Here is a 12,102-nt window from a genome sequence, read left to right as displayed (position 1 = left end):
GACAGCTCACTTCATGAAACAGCCCCAACCAGTGCTTGATTGAGAGGAGGAAGGAAGAGATTTATGCGACAGACGTCTGGCGCTATAAGGGATCCCCGACCCATCGCCTCTCGGCTCTATTGCTTTTGTCTCTGGATGTGGATTTGAGCGTGGTGTCATCGCCGACAGGTTGCGCAGGGGTTGGAATCTGGGCGTGACAACAGGGGTGTGTCAAGGAGGATGTGGGAAGGGGGAATGTGGAAAATGCCCCAGTTACAACACTGGTTCAATATATCAAAGTTTTAATAAGTACACTGCAGATAGATAATAGCGCATTAAAAGAATGCAAAAAAAAAAATCAGGTACATACATGTATTTTTTTACAAGGATGATCTCTTAGAACCACAGAATTCTGTTTGTCTAAGAAATCATAAAAAGATAACGTTTTGCATACTTTCGTCTGGAAAGGTTATTTGATTTTATAGGCAAATAGTCATATTATAATAAATAAATTTTTAAATGAAATTTTAACAGGCAGACTTTCTTTATATTATCTGTAAAATCCTTTCACATTGTAAACTCAATACAAAACTATTACTGATCATTTTCACAATGATTGATCATTGAAATTGCATTCCCATTAAAAGTATTGTCCTCATCAATCTAAATGTACAGTACTTAGGTAAATGTAAATGTACATGTATGAAAGGTCAGTACATGAGGTCAAGTTTTGAACCGAGATCGAAAAAAATTATACAATAGCGAATAGGCATGAGTGCGATGGTGCAAGTTTTTCGCATAAGGTAAAAGAGAGATGCTCCATTCAACGAGGCATAGCCGAGCTGAATAGAGTGTCTCTTTCTTTCACCGAATGCGAAATGTTGCACCAATGCACAAATAAGAATGTTCGTTATTTGTGTTGTACAACGCCTCGGAAATTAGCGAAAATACTATAAACAATCATTTTTATTTCCTATGATAATATACTGTATGAAAACACAAAAAAATGATTGAAAGCAAAAAACAAAATACCTCATACATGCATCTGATCTAAAGCGCATTTAGCCATATTGCACTTGCATTTAATACATGTAAAGCGCAATGCATTGAATCCTAATTTTTATAGTGACGTCACCTTGATCCTGACCGTGCAACGGTCAATTATTGACGATGTGTGTGCAACGGTACGAATGTTTGACATTTAGCCTCCCATTTGCTCGCGTACAAATGTAGCTCTGTGGGCGTTGTACAAATGTACAAGTCAGACCTACATGTACATTTACATAAATGTAGTTGTCAGTGAACACAGATCAGCATCCGTACATGTACACAAACTATAAAGGCCTAAATTAGAAAGGGAAGCAAGTGACAAAATTGACATTTCCTCTATTAAAGAACAAATGGCATCTTCCATTCAATTTGCGCTGATGTCTATGACTGTAGTCATTGTTACCATAACCCTGAACTTTTTCAACAACAAAAAAGTGTTACATGTAGAAGTGAAAAGTGTGCAAAATTAATATTTCCTGTAAAAGAAGACATTTACAAGTGCTCATGTACATTGATGGCTCATTTGTCAAATTTCACTTTCATAAGAGAGCAAGTAATTAAATAATTTCTGTTTATTTGAAATTTCAAGATAATATGTATATGAGGGAGGGTGCTGAATCTAATAATATTGGCAAATTTTCACAAATCATCCGATGGCAAATGACAATAATTGTCACTACACCTTTAAAGATTTAAATATTTTCACACTCAAATTTGGTAGGATAATAATAACAAAATGTTGTATATTTTCTTTTAATCTAGAGATTTCCATATTAACTGATACAAAGCAATTTATCTCTTCTCTTATATGAAGGTAAAGGAGACACAGGGGAATCCAACCCAAATAAAAACTTGTTTTTACAAGGAAAAGAAAAATCAGACAAGTTGATAGGTGAAATTTTGAACAATATTGGACAAACAGCAAGAAAGTTATGAATTTTAAAAAGTTGTAAATATTGGTAGTCACTATACCCATGGAGACTTCAAATTGGGCGCATATGGGATGTCATAGTGATGTAAGGCAAGGACTACTCCAATACATATTATGGCTAAAATGTCATTTTTACCAAAAGTTTTATTTCAATTATATTTTTCTTTCAGAGGACATATAACAATTTATAAACCTCTCTTTAAGAATGTCGAATAATCCGTTCCTCTGATTGGTCAAAACTGAGGTCATGTAAACGACCATGCCTTCAAAACAACAAACTAAGGTGGTAACCAAGGGCAACGGGCATAGTTAACAAGATTTCTGCCCGTTGCCCCCTGACCCGCCCCTTAACGACGGGCATAGCAAAATTTGGCTGAGATCCCCATTTGATTGCATGCAAAATGTTGCTTTCTGCGGTGATTGCGGATACCATAAATATCTGCGCGATTTGATCGAAAGTTTTAGACAATTCGCGCATTTACGCGCTTATTGCGCAAGTGCGCGCAACGGATATGACATATCGATGGAACGATGCCGATCTTTGACTTTTGCTTGTTAATTCCTGTTAAAATATATGGCATTTATTGAAAAGAAAACTAACTGTATCAATCATCAAGTCTTGTCGCAGACCAGGGTGCGACATAAGCGCTTGCCCGATTGCCCGGGGCAAGTAAAAGTTAGAGTCGGGCAAGTGTTTTGAAGCAAAGACAAAAACTGCTTGCCCGAATCGGGCAAGCAAAATTCTCCTGTGGAAATTATATTTTAGAAAGATTCCCCATATTTCACCATCAAAATATAGAAAAGAAAAAGAGACAAAAAAAGCAATATCATTAATTTCTTCTTTCGAATTGCAAAATTTGCGCCATTTTCTGCAATAAACACACAGCTCAGAGACGTACACACACACACAGAATCAATGGCAGTCTAGCAAACCTAGCTAGCTAGCGCATAGTCCACGCAGCCGATGCATGAAGTTAAGTTTATACGGAGTACGGCGCTGCACGAACGAAGTTTGCTCTGGAAGAAATCTCCCACAGACCTGTTAAAATTCACATTTCTTACCAATGAAAATTCTTGTAATGTCCATATTTCCTAATAATTGGGGGTAGCTCTGTCATTTGTAAGCAGTAAAAGGAGAAATTTTCACTTCTGTTATGCTTCAAAAAGATCGGGTTTTGAATGATCGTCTGTATCGCATACACTGAAATACATTGTTTGACAGTCCCACATATGCATTTGTGTGTATGTTGATAAACGTGGTTTCTTTCGTAACTATTTTTTTTAGCCAAGGAAATTGATAAATTTTCTTCTTTATTTATGACTGGATAGTTTGAGCTTTTTTCCTTTCTATTTTCTTTCTTTCTGCCTATCTTTCCTTCTTTTGAATCTCTCTTTATTTCATTAAATTTCCTTCCTTCTTTTGTTCATTTGTTCTGTTACTATATAGCTGTCTTTCTTTTTATCATTTTTTTCTTTCTATCTTTTTTCTTTCTTCCTTCCATCCAACCTATGTTTACCTATTTCTTTAATCCTTCCTTCATTTTCCCCTTCCTTTCATTCTTTCTTACTGTCTTCCTTCCGTCCATCCATTCTTTACCTTTTCTTCCTGTCTTTTTTCTTACTTTCTTCATCCCTTTCATTTTTTCTTTTCTTTCTTTCCTTCATTCATTCCTTCCTTTCTTTTTGTCTTTCATTCTTTCTTTCTCCTTTCTTTCTTTCTGTTTTTCTTTATTTCTGTCTTTCGTTCTTTTGATCTATCTTTTTTCCATCCATCCTTTCTTTTCTTCCTTATTTTTTCTTTTTGCCTTCCTTCATCTCTTTCCTTCATTCCTTCCTTCATTTCTTTCTGTCTTTCATTCTATCTTTTTTCCTTCCTTCCATCTATCCTTATACCTTTTCTTTCTTCCTATCTTCCTTCTTTCCTTTCTCTCGTTTTCTTTCTTTCTCTTTTCCTTCCTTCCATCAATCCTTTTACCTTTTCTTTTTCTCTTTTCTTTCTTCCTTTCTTTCTTTTTACCTTTTTTCTTTCTTTTTCTTTTTTATATGTTCCTTTCTTTCCTTCCTTTCTCTTCCCCTCAGTTTTCTGAGAGCATATTTACCATATATTTTGTCATGATGTTCAAGATAAAAATCATTAAAAAAAAGAAATACAACTGCAAGGTACATCAGTAGTCATGTTGAAAATGTATTTTTAAAGCCGTCAATGGTATGGTATGTAAAACTATAAGGCTATAACTTGTTTTGAAGCAATAAAACTTTGTTTTGAAGGATTTTTCGGGCAAGTGAAATCTATATTCGGGCAAGTATTTTCCAACTATTTGAAAATTTACTTGCCCAACTGGGCAAGTGCTTCAAAAAAGTTATGTAGCACCCTGCAGACCGTTTAAATGCATGCTCGCAGTCGCAAAAGGTGAGTCGGGTGAAAAGATTAAAGTTAGGCGGTCACTGCACTTTCTGAGGTTAACATAACGTTACTCGTTACTTAGCCTTAGGTATGACAAACGACACCGTTATGACGGGTAGATCTAATGTTAATTGTCGTTAGTTAGCTTAGAAGTTATTAGATCTAACGTTAGGACGTAGGTTTAGTCCGGACTAGATCTAACGTTAGATTACACTCTAATAGGGATTTATTTCTGAACGTTAGATCTAGCCTAGACCCTATTCAGAATCAGACCCTAATTAGTAATTTGGTTCCTAAAAATATGTAGATCTAGGCCTAGTAGGGCCTATCGGTATGAACTGCTCGGGAACTGCTTATGATATTCGACTTTGAGACCTAACTTCAGGGTCAGGGCTAAGTAAGGGCCTAGACCTAAGTCCTAACGTTAGCTTGGGGCCAGGGCCAGGGCTTTTTAGATCTAGACCTAGACTAGCCCCTAACGTTAGATCTAATGTTTAATAATTCGGTTCATAAAATATATATGGACTGCTTTTATATTCGAGACATGGTTGTTTCAATTCGGCTCGCGGGTACCGCATCGGCCAGACCATGCCCTCGGGCAAAGCCCTCGTGCATAGTCGCGTTGCGGTCCCCTTGAGCCTCTAGAAACAACCATGCCTCTCAAAGCAGTCCATATATCTATAATACTACCTGGATTATAGATTACTGCCCCAGGGTACTTAGGAGAAAACCACAAATGCCTGATAAAAAAGTACATGGCCTATGGGAGAGTCGTCCTTGCCCCTTGTCATAATTTAGTAACCACTTGCCAATTTGAAATCGACATAGTATTAGTGATCTCAATTTTAAAGCAGCTATAACTTTCTTACTGCTTGTCCTATTTCTTTCAAACTTTCACCATTCTGTTTAATTTATTTTTCTCCTTCCCAACACAACATTTCATGGCCATGGCTGGATTCCCCTTTAAATTACAACTGTTGAACAAGTACGAACGTGCAAAATTAGGCATGCTATTCTACAAAGCACTTGTTAGAATAGTTGTCAACAATACAGTGTAACCTTTACCAAAACTAAAGTTTAGGCAGGTGACACAGAGAAGACAACTTTTTATAACCATTGTTACCATAACTTGTAAACTGTGTTTGAAAGTCAAATTGTCTGATAAACCCAACGAATCTGCCAACAACTGTCTATCTATTAGCTTCTGAAGCATTCTAATTCCATATTTCCACCAATTTTCTTTAATCCCACTTTACATACGATATCAAGCCCCATTCTGTCATAGGAACAGGATCAACCTTCCCCATAATGAACACAATTTGTCATGGATTTATTTTGCTGCAGATTTTGCCGTAGGGAAGCTAAATATGGTCCAGCCACAGACAAAACTTTGGCATGACATCCGCTCTGAAACGGTGCCAGGGTTGATCAAGACGCCCTGGTCGGAACAATTTGGCAATAAACATAAATTGGTAATGTCAGGAACATGATTCATGGCTAAGTAGTCACATTCATGTGCACTGACATTTTAAGGGAAAAATACAGCTCATATTTCCCCTAATAATGCATACAGGAGGATTCATGCTCACATACATGTACATGAAGTGTATGCATCACATGCATTGTATGGGTAGTCATTTATAGGGCCAATATTTAACCTGTTGATTACTGAATTCTGATACCCTCAAAGACTTTGTATTTACGGTTCCCTAAAGTCTGCACATTGCCCCCTGTCTGCACATGTGGGAATCTCAGTGACGTAATGAGCCAAGACTTTTGAGCGAGATACATGTAGTGTATCGCGTAAAATCTACAAAAAGTTGCGAGCAAGTCAGCAAAAAATTCTACATTTTTATTCTACAAATCCAATTTTGACATAGATTTAGACATCATATTCAGAAAATAATATCATACTTCACTCTTCTTTCTTTCCTTTTTTTTTATTTTCTTGGTCGTGAATTTGTTTAGGGGGACAAAAGCCCCCACCTCATCTTTATGCCACTGACTCATATCTGTGCAATTTTCATTGTAGACACTTGCCCTTTTATAACGTCCACAAACTTTACAGAGCTGTAAAATATTAAATGTACTGTAGACAGATATCCAAAATACCGAGTCAAAACTCAAAATGGTAAAAAAAAAATGTATGTTTGAATTTCAAACATTTCATTTTCAAGCCTCCATATCTAGCCTTTCTCATTGACATTCCAGAATCATGTGTGTAAAATGATTTGGTTCACAGACATGTGACACTATTGTTTTATTCATTCATTGTTTTAAGAAAGGCTGTGAATCAGCCCCCCCCCCTATAAGGGTTGATGAAAGATAAAAACATTGCCAAAAGAGGGCGCTACATGCAAAAATGCCAAGTTGGAATTGAAAGGAGAAGTTCACCATGACAAAGTTTAATTGTAAAAATAGCAGAAAAAAAAATAAAGAAATAATAAAAAAATATTGACGAAGGTTTGAGAAAAATCCATCAAAGAATAAAAAAAGTTATGAGAATTAAAATCATTTGATTTGTGACGTCTGTATGTGAGCAGCTTTCCTACATATTGTATGGTAAAAAATCAATGAAATGTCATTTTCTCAGAAAATTGACAATGGTTTATGTTACCTTCAGTACGTCAACACACAAATGATTTTGCACTCGCTCCTATAATAAAAATTATAAAAAAATAAGTCATCACATACCATAAAAAATGAAAGTATGCATTTTATATTTACCGTACATAACATATGGGGCAGCTGCTCGATTATGACATCACAAGTCAAAAACTTGAGAATCGAATAACTTGCTTGATCTTTGTTGGATTTTCATCAAACCTTCACTAATATTTTTCATTATCTGTTCTATTTTTACCTCAAAGTTTTCACCAGGGTGAACTTCCCCTTTAATTGGTAAAAAAATATGATGGTTACTTCGCTCATATGATGGGAGATCGGGGTTAGTTGGAACGCGGGGTAAGTTGAAACACTGTTGTATTATTAATAGCAATAAATTGAGGGCAGTATTGCATAAATTTATTTTACAGGCGTTAAAGAAAAATACAATGTGTCAACTTACCACGCGTTCCAACTAACCCCGATCTCCCCTACCCTTTACCATAGCAATTAATCATCGTACACGTGTCAAAATGATCAGTGGCTTTTAATACGATCTTTAAGAGGCTTTATTGGGACAGAAACTGTAGATGATTAAAACAGTTACACATACATGTATATGTAATTATAGACATCATGGGCATTAGATTTGTGAAGGTCTTTCTTGGGAATCCAACCCAAGTAAAAAGTTGTTTTTATTGGAAGTAGAATCAGACAAGTACATGGGTGAAAGTTTTGAAAAAATTGGAAAAACTAAGAAAAAGTTATGAATTTTTAAAAGTTGTAAAAATTGGTAATCGCTATACCCATGGCATGGAGACTTCAAGTTGGCCGTATTGGTGATGTCCAAGTGATGTAAGGCTAGGATTACTCTCCCATTTACACCAATACATTAAATTGTTAAATTGTCATTTTAATCAAAAGTTTTATTTCAAATTATTTTTTTCATGAGGATATAAAGCATTATGCTACAATATTTAGATTACTTCCCCAGGGGCATAAGTACTTGAGAGAAAACCACAAATCAGGTAATTAAGTAATGGCCTATGGGAAAGCTGTACTTCCCACTTGTCATAATTTACTTTTACCCAGTTGCCAATTTGAAATTTACATTTTTGGGGGATCTCAATTTTAAAACAGATAACTTTCTCATTGCTTCCTCGATTTCTTTGAAGCTTTCATCACACTATCTAACTCAACTTATTTTTCTCCTTTCCCACACATCATGTTATAGCCAAGCTTGGATTCTCCTTTAAATGTAAACCACAATATCTATTTGAATTGTAGTAGGGATGGGTCTTACTTCCCCTCCCAACCTTACCACAAGAGGGCGCTTTTACCAACTTCCAGACATGAACCATTGTGGAGGGCCATTGGTGGAGGTGCTGTGGCCGAGTGGTCTAAGGCGCCTGGCTATATAGAAAGTCCGGGGTTCGATCCCCGGCCGCGGCACTTATGCCCGTGAGCAAGGCATTTAATGTACAATACTCTTTTATCCTGCTTTCAAATAAATGGAAATGCTATGCATTAATGGTAACTTGGTGTGCGCTTGTTTAAAAAAAAAAAAAAAAAAAACATTGTGACTTACATCAGTACTAACTGCACAACTGTACTGGGACATGTTTCACATTCTTTAAGTACCAAATTGCAAATGATATCTGCATACATGTATCCTCTGAGTATGGAGAGACTGGAAACGTACAAATGTAGTGTTGCATCATATACAACGCAATGAAATGGAAAACTATGGGCATTCCACAGTTAAAATGTCATCCATGTCTTTTTCCCCAAACTTTGTTAAAGTTAAACCTGCTATCAGAATACGGGCCGACGAGTTTTTAAATTGTCCCATACCTAACGCCCATTTTACCAAAATGCAAATTAGGTGCCCCAAATTAGCATAAATATGCATATTTATCATATTTTTCTTAATGAAATTTAAAAATTCAACATTTGGGCTTTAATTCAAGATGAAATTTTGCCTTCCAGGGTGACCTTTTCTTGGACTTGCCCATTGAACGAAAAAAGTGATGCCCCATGTCTGTGCACCCATTCACTTTATGTACACACGATCTGATTCAGGGATTTTGATGAGAAAGGCTGCATTTTGAGGCAGTCAGATGAAATGCCCGAAATTCATTATTTTTCTACCATTTTGAGTCGGATTTCTTAATGAATATCTATCTGTCTATGTATTGCATGTGGAAAGTCTGTGTTTGTTCTTTTACTAGAATCGCGCAGATACGCGTGTGCGCAGACAAGGGGGACTGCGCAGACTTGGGGGAACTTGCCATATCTAGACTCTAGATCTAACAGTTTTGTGACATTGAGCAAATCTTTAAAATGTCGTAACTTTGTCATTTTACATCCAATTATGATGAAATTTTCAGTATTATGTTTCTTGGATTTTTCTCTCTTTATGTAATTTTGTAAATCAACTTTTTGTTGGGTGGACTTGTCTTCCAAAACTAGAGAGCCAAAATACGTTGCACTAAATTAGGCCCTAAATTTTTTTTTAAGAAAGCAATATCACAAATCAGGAGATAATTTACAGTTCAGACAGGGTCAGAGTTAGCCAGGAGGCCCATTCACTGACGTTATCTAAAATGAATCTGATTTTTACTCTCTTGGAGTAAAGTAAGGAGCCTCCTCACGTTTCTGGGGATTTATTTAACAATTTCTGACATTTTATTATCATCCCCATTCACCGACAGTAGTACGTGAGTGCGAGCCCGCATGAGTAATCATGTCGCCCGATTTGGGCCTATACTTGTATTTTGTCTAGATTTTTAATTTTTTGGGGTCTAAATGACATTATTATCTTGAACATTGGCCCACTATTTTCGTTAGGCTCTAATCTTTCTTTTGATACTGACCATATTCCAAGAAAATATCTAAATATACGTTACCGATGATTTATTCCTTATTTTTCAAATTTATTACTGGAAAGGAAAAACTGGCAGCCGTGTGTTGCTGCCCTCTACGTTCGTTGAGTTAGGCTTTTATGAAGGATTTCTGATTGAAATTTTCGATATCCTGGCCAATCAATGTGAGCGACAAGTTCCGAATGCACGCACACAGACTAGCGCAACGCAGCGGCACAAGTCTCAATATGTGGCGACTGGTACAGACGTTTGTAAGGATGATGACGTCATCCAAGATGGCAACTTACAAAATGACCAACGAAAGGATCGAGGATGACTATTTTTTTTATCATCATTTGAAAGGAATTAGCGGTAACTGTATAACAATATTTCTGAGTTTTATATATTTTCTTGTAAAATTGGATGTAGATCTATCATCTAGATGTAGATCCAACTAGTTAGATCTAATTTCTTTTGTTATAATGTGACATTTTATGAATGATGGGGTATCCAAACTTTGCAGACATTTAAAAAATATTCATCAGGCTTAAATTTGTTCACAAATTATTCACATTTTACACAAAACGAATTCAAATAGTAGCTACCAAATTGACGGGAAGATCGTAAACTATAAAATCATTGACGAAAATGTAAAGTAGCTAGGTAGGTAAAGGGGTTACGCCAGTATTGCAATCTCAAAATTCCATTCCGATCAACGAATGCGCGCTGTGCTGGAAATCAGTTCTGAAAAAGTGTGACCTAACTTCGTGGACCAAAGTTTTTGTGGAAATTTAAACAAAACCACAAGCTCAAAGTCAAAAGGTGAGATATTTATATTAGATTGACAGCAAAATGCTATAGAATAGGTCAGTACCAGATTTAACTCATATTTTTGATGATATCTGCTTGCAAAATGAAGATATCGTGCTGCTTGTTGAGAAATTCAGATTTCTTCGGAACGGCACTAATGGTGACAAATTTGCAGATTTTTTGTCCATATTTTCATAAATATTGAACTGATCCTAAAGAAACTTACGCTAGAGAGTAATTTTAGGTCGCTTTTACATTGATGATGTCAGATTTCAAAGATACGAATAGTTTTTTAGATAAAGGCCGTGCGAGAAGTATGGACACACGTGAAGTTTGGACTCACTGCCATATGATATACAAAAGGTCAATTCCAAGCAAAAGTGGACATTTTCCAAAAATTTATATCGGCTCTATTTCAAATCTGGATCAAATTTTTTTATCAAAACTCATATGGGATTTCATAAATACAAAAGGGGAACATAATCAGCCACAAATATTTCTTCTTACACATCTCCTTATAGAATCCAAACCATACAAAAATTCAATACATGGGACTACATATACTGTAGGCCTAGTGTTTTTTCCTTAATTTCAATTTTACAGAAAACTATTGCTTGTTTTGTAAAATTTTCTTTTGGATAATCTGAAGGTCATTTTACATCATATCAAAAGAAAGTTTTAAAACATAAGTTTATTTTACGTTGCCTGTGTGTGAATATTTCAGATGTCACTCCGTAGCCGGGTACGGTATGGATTTATGTTTTAAGTTGTAATTAATGAAAATATATGGCAGGGGGTCCTAAAGCTGCGCGGGTCCTAAAGCTACGCACCACTCATCGCGCATACAGTTTTTATGGCAAATGCGCACTCTGTGTGTGGAACTGTGACTGCAGAGTGACGAACGATTCCTATTCAAATTTTTCTACAGCGGCTGCAGTAAATCTCTAAATGCAGAGAAACCAACAACTGTTTGGAATTTTGGAGTTATATTCGCTTAAATTTCATTTTTTCCTATACTAATATGAATATATTTTAGAAATTGAGGCACAGGAAATACTATTTTTTGGCATGATAAATCGAGTGCGTAGCTTTAGGACCCCTTCTACATCGGGTGGCGAAATCAAGAGGTGTTCGGAAAACATGGCGGGATTTTCGTATTAGTGAGTTTTGCGATATTTTCTTCTTGGTTAATGATCTTTAGAATGTTTGCCACAGATTAGTGAAAGATATTTGTTGAAATATTAAAATTGGGATAGTTTTTACTGTTTGAAAACAAAGTGCGTAGCTTTAGGTCCCCCCATCATACACCAATTTTTTTATGTAATGCAGCATATTAAAACTAGAACATAGAATCCAATCCAACTGGGCGTTGTGGCGTGCGCCTGTAATCCAAGCTATGTGGGGAAGTTACAAATTGATGCAGAGGTTCGAGCCCTGGTCACGTCTTTCGGATGGTGACG

The sequence above is a fragment of the Lytechinus pictus genome, chromosome 11 (assembly GCF_037042905.1).
Source record: "Lytechinus pictus isolate F3 Inbred chromosome 11, Lp3.0, whole genome shotgun sequence".
NCBI lineage: Eukaryota > Metazoa > Echinodermata > Echinoidea > Temnopleuroida > Toxopneustidae > Lytechinus > Lytechinus pictus.
The sequence above is the reverse complement of the archived record's forward strand: the minus strand, read 5'-3'. Positions refer to the sequence as shown.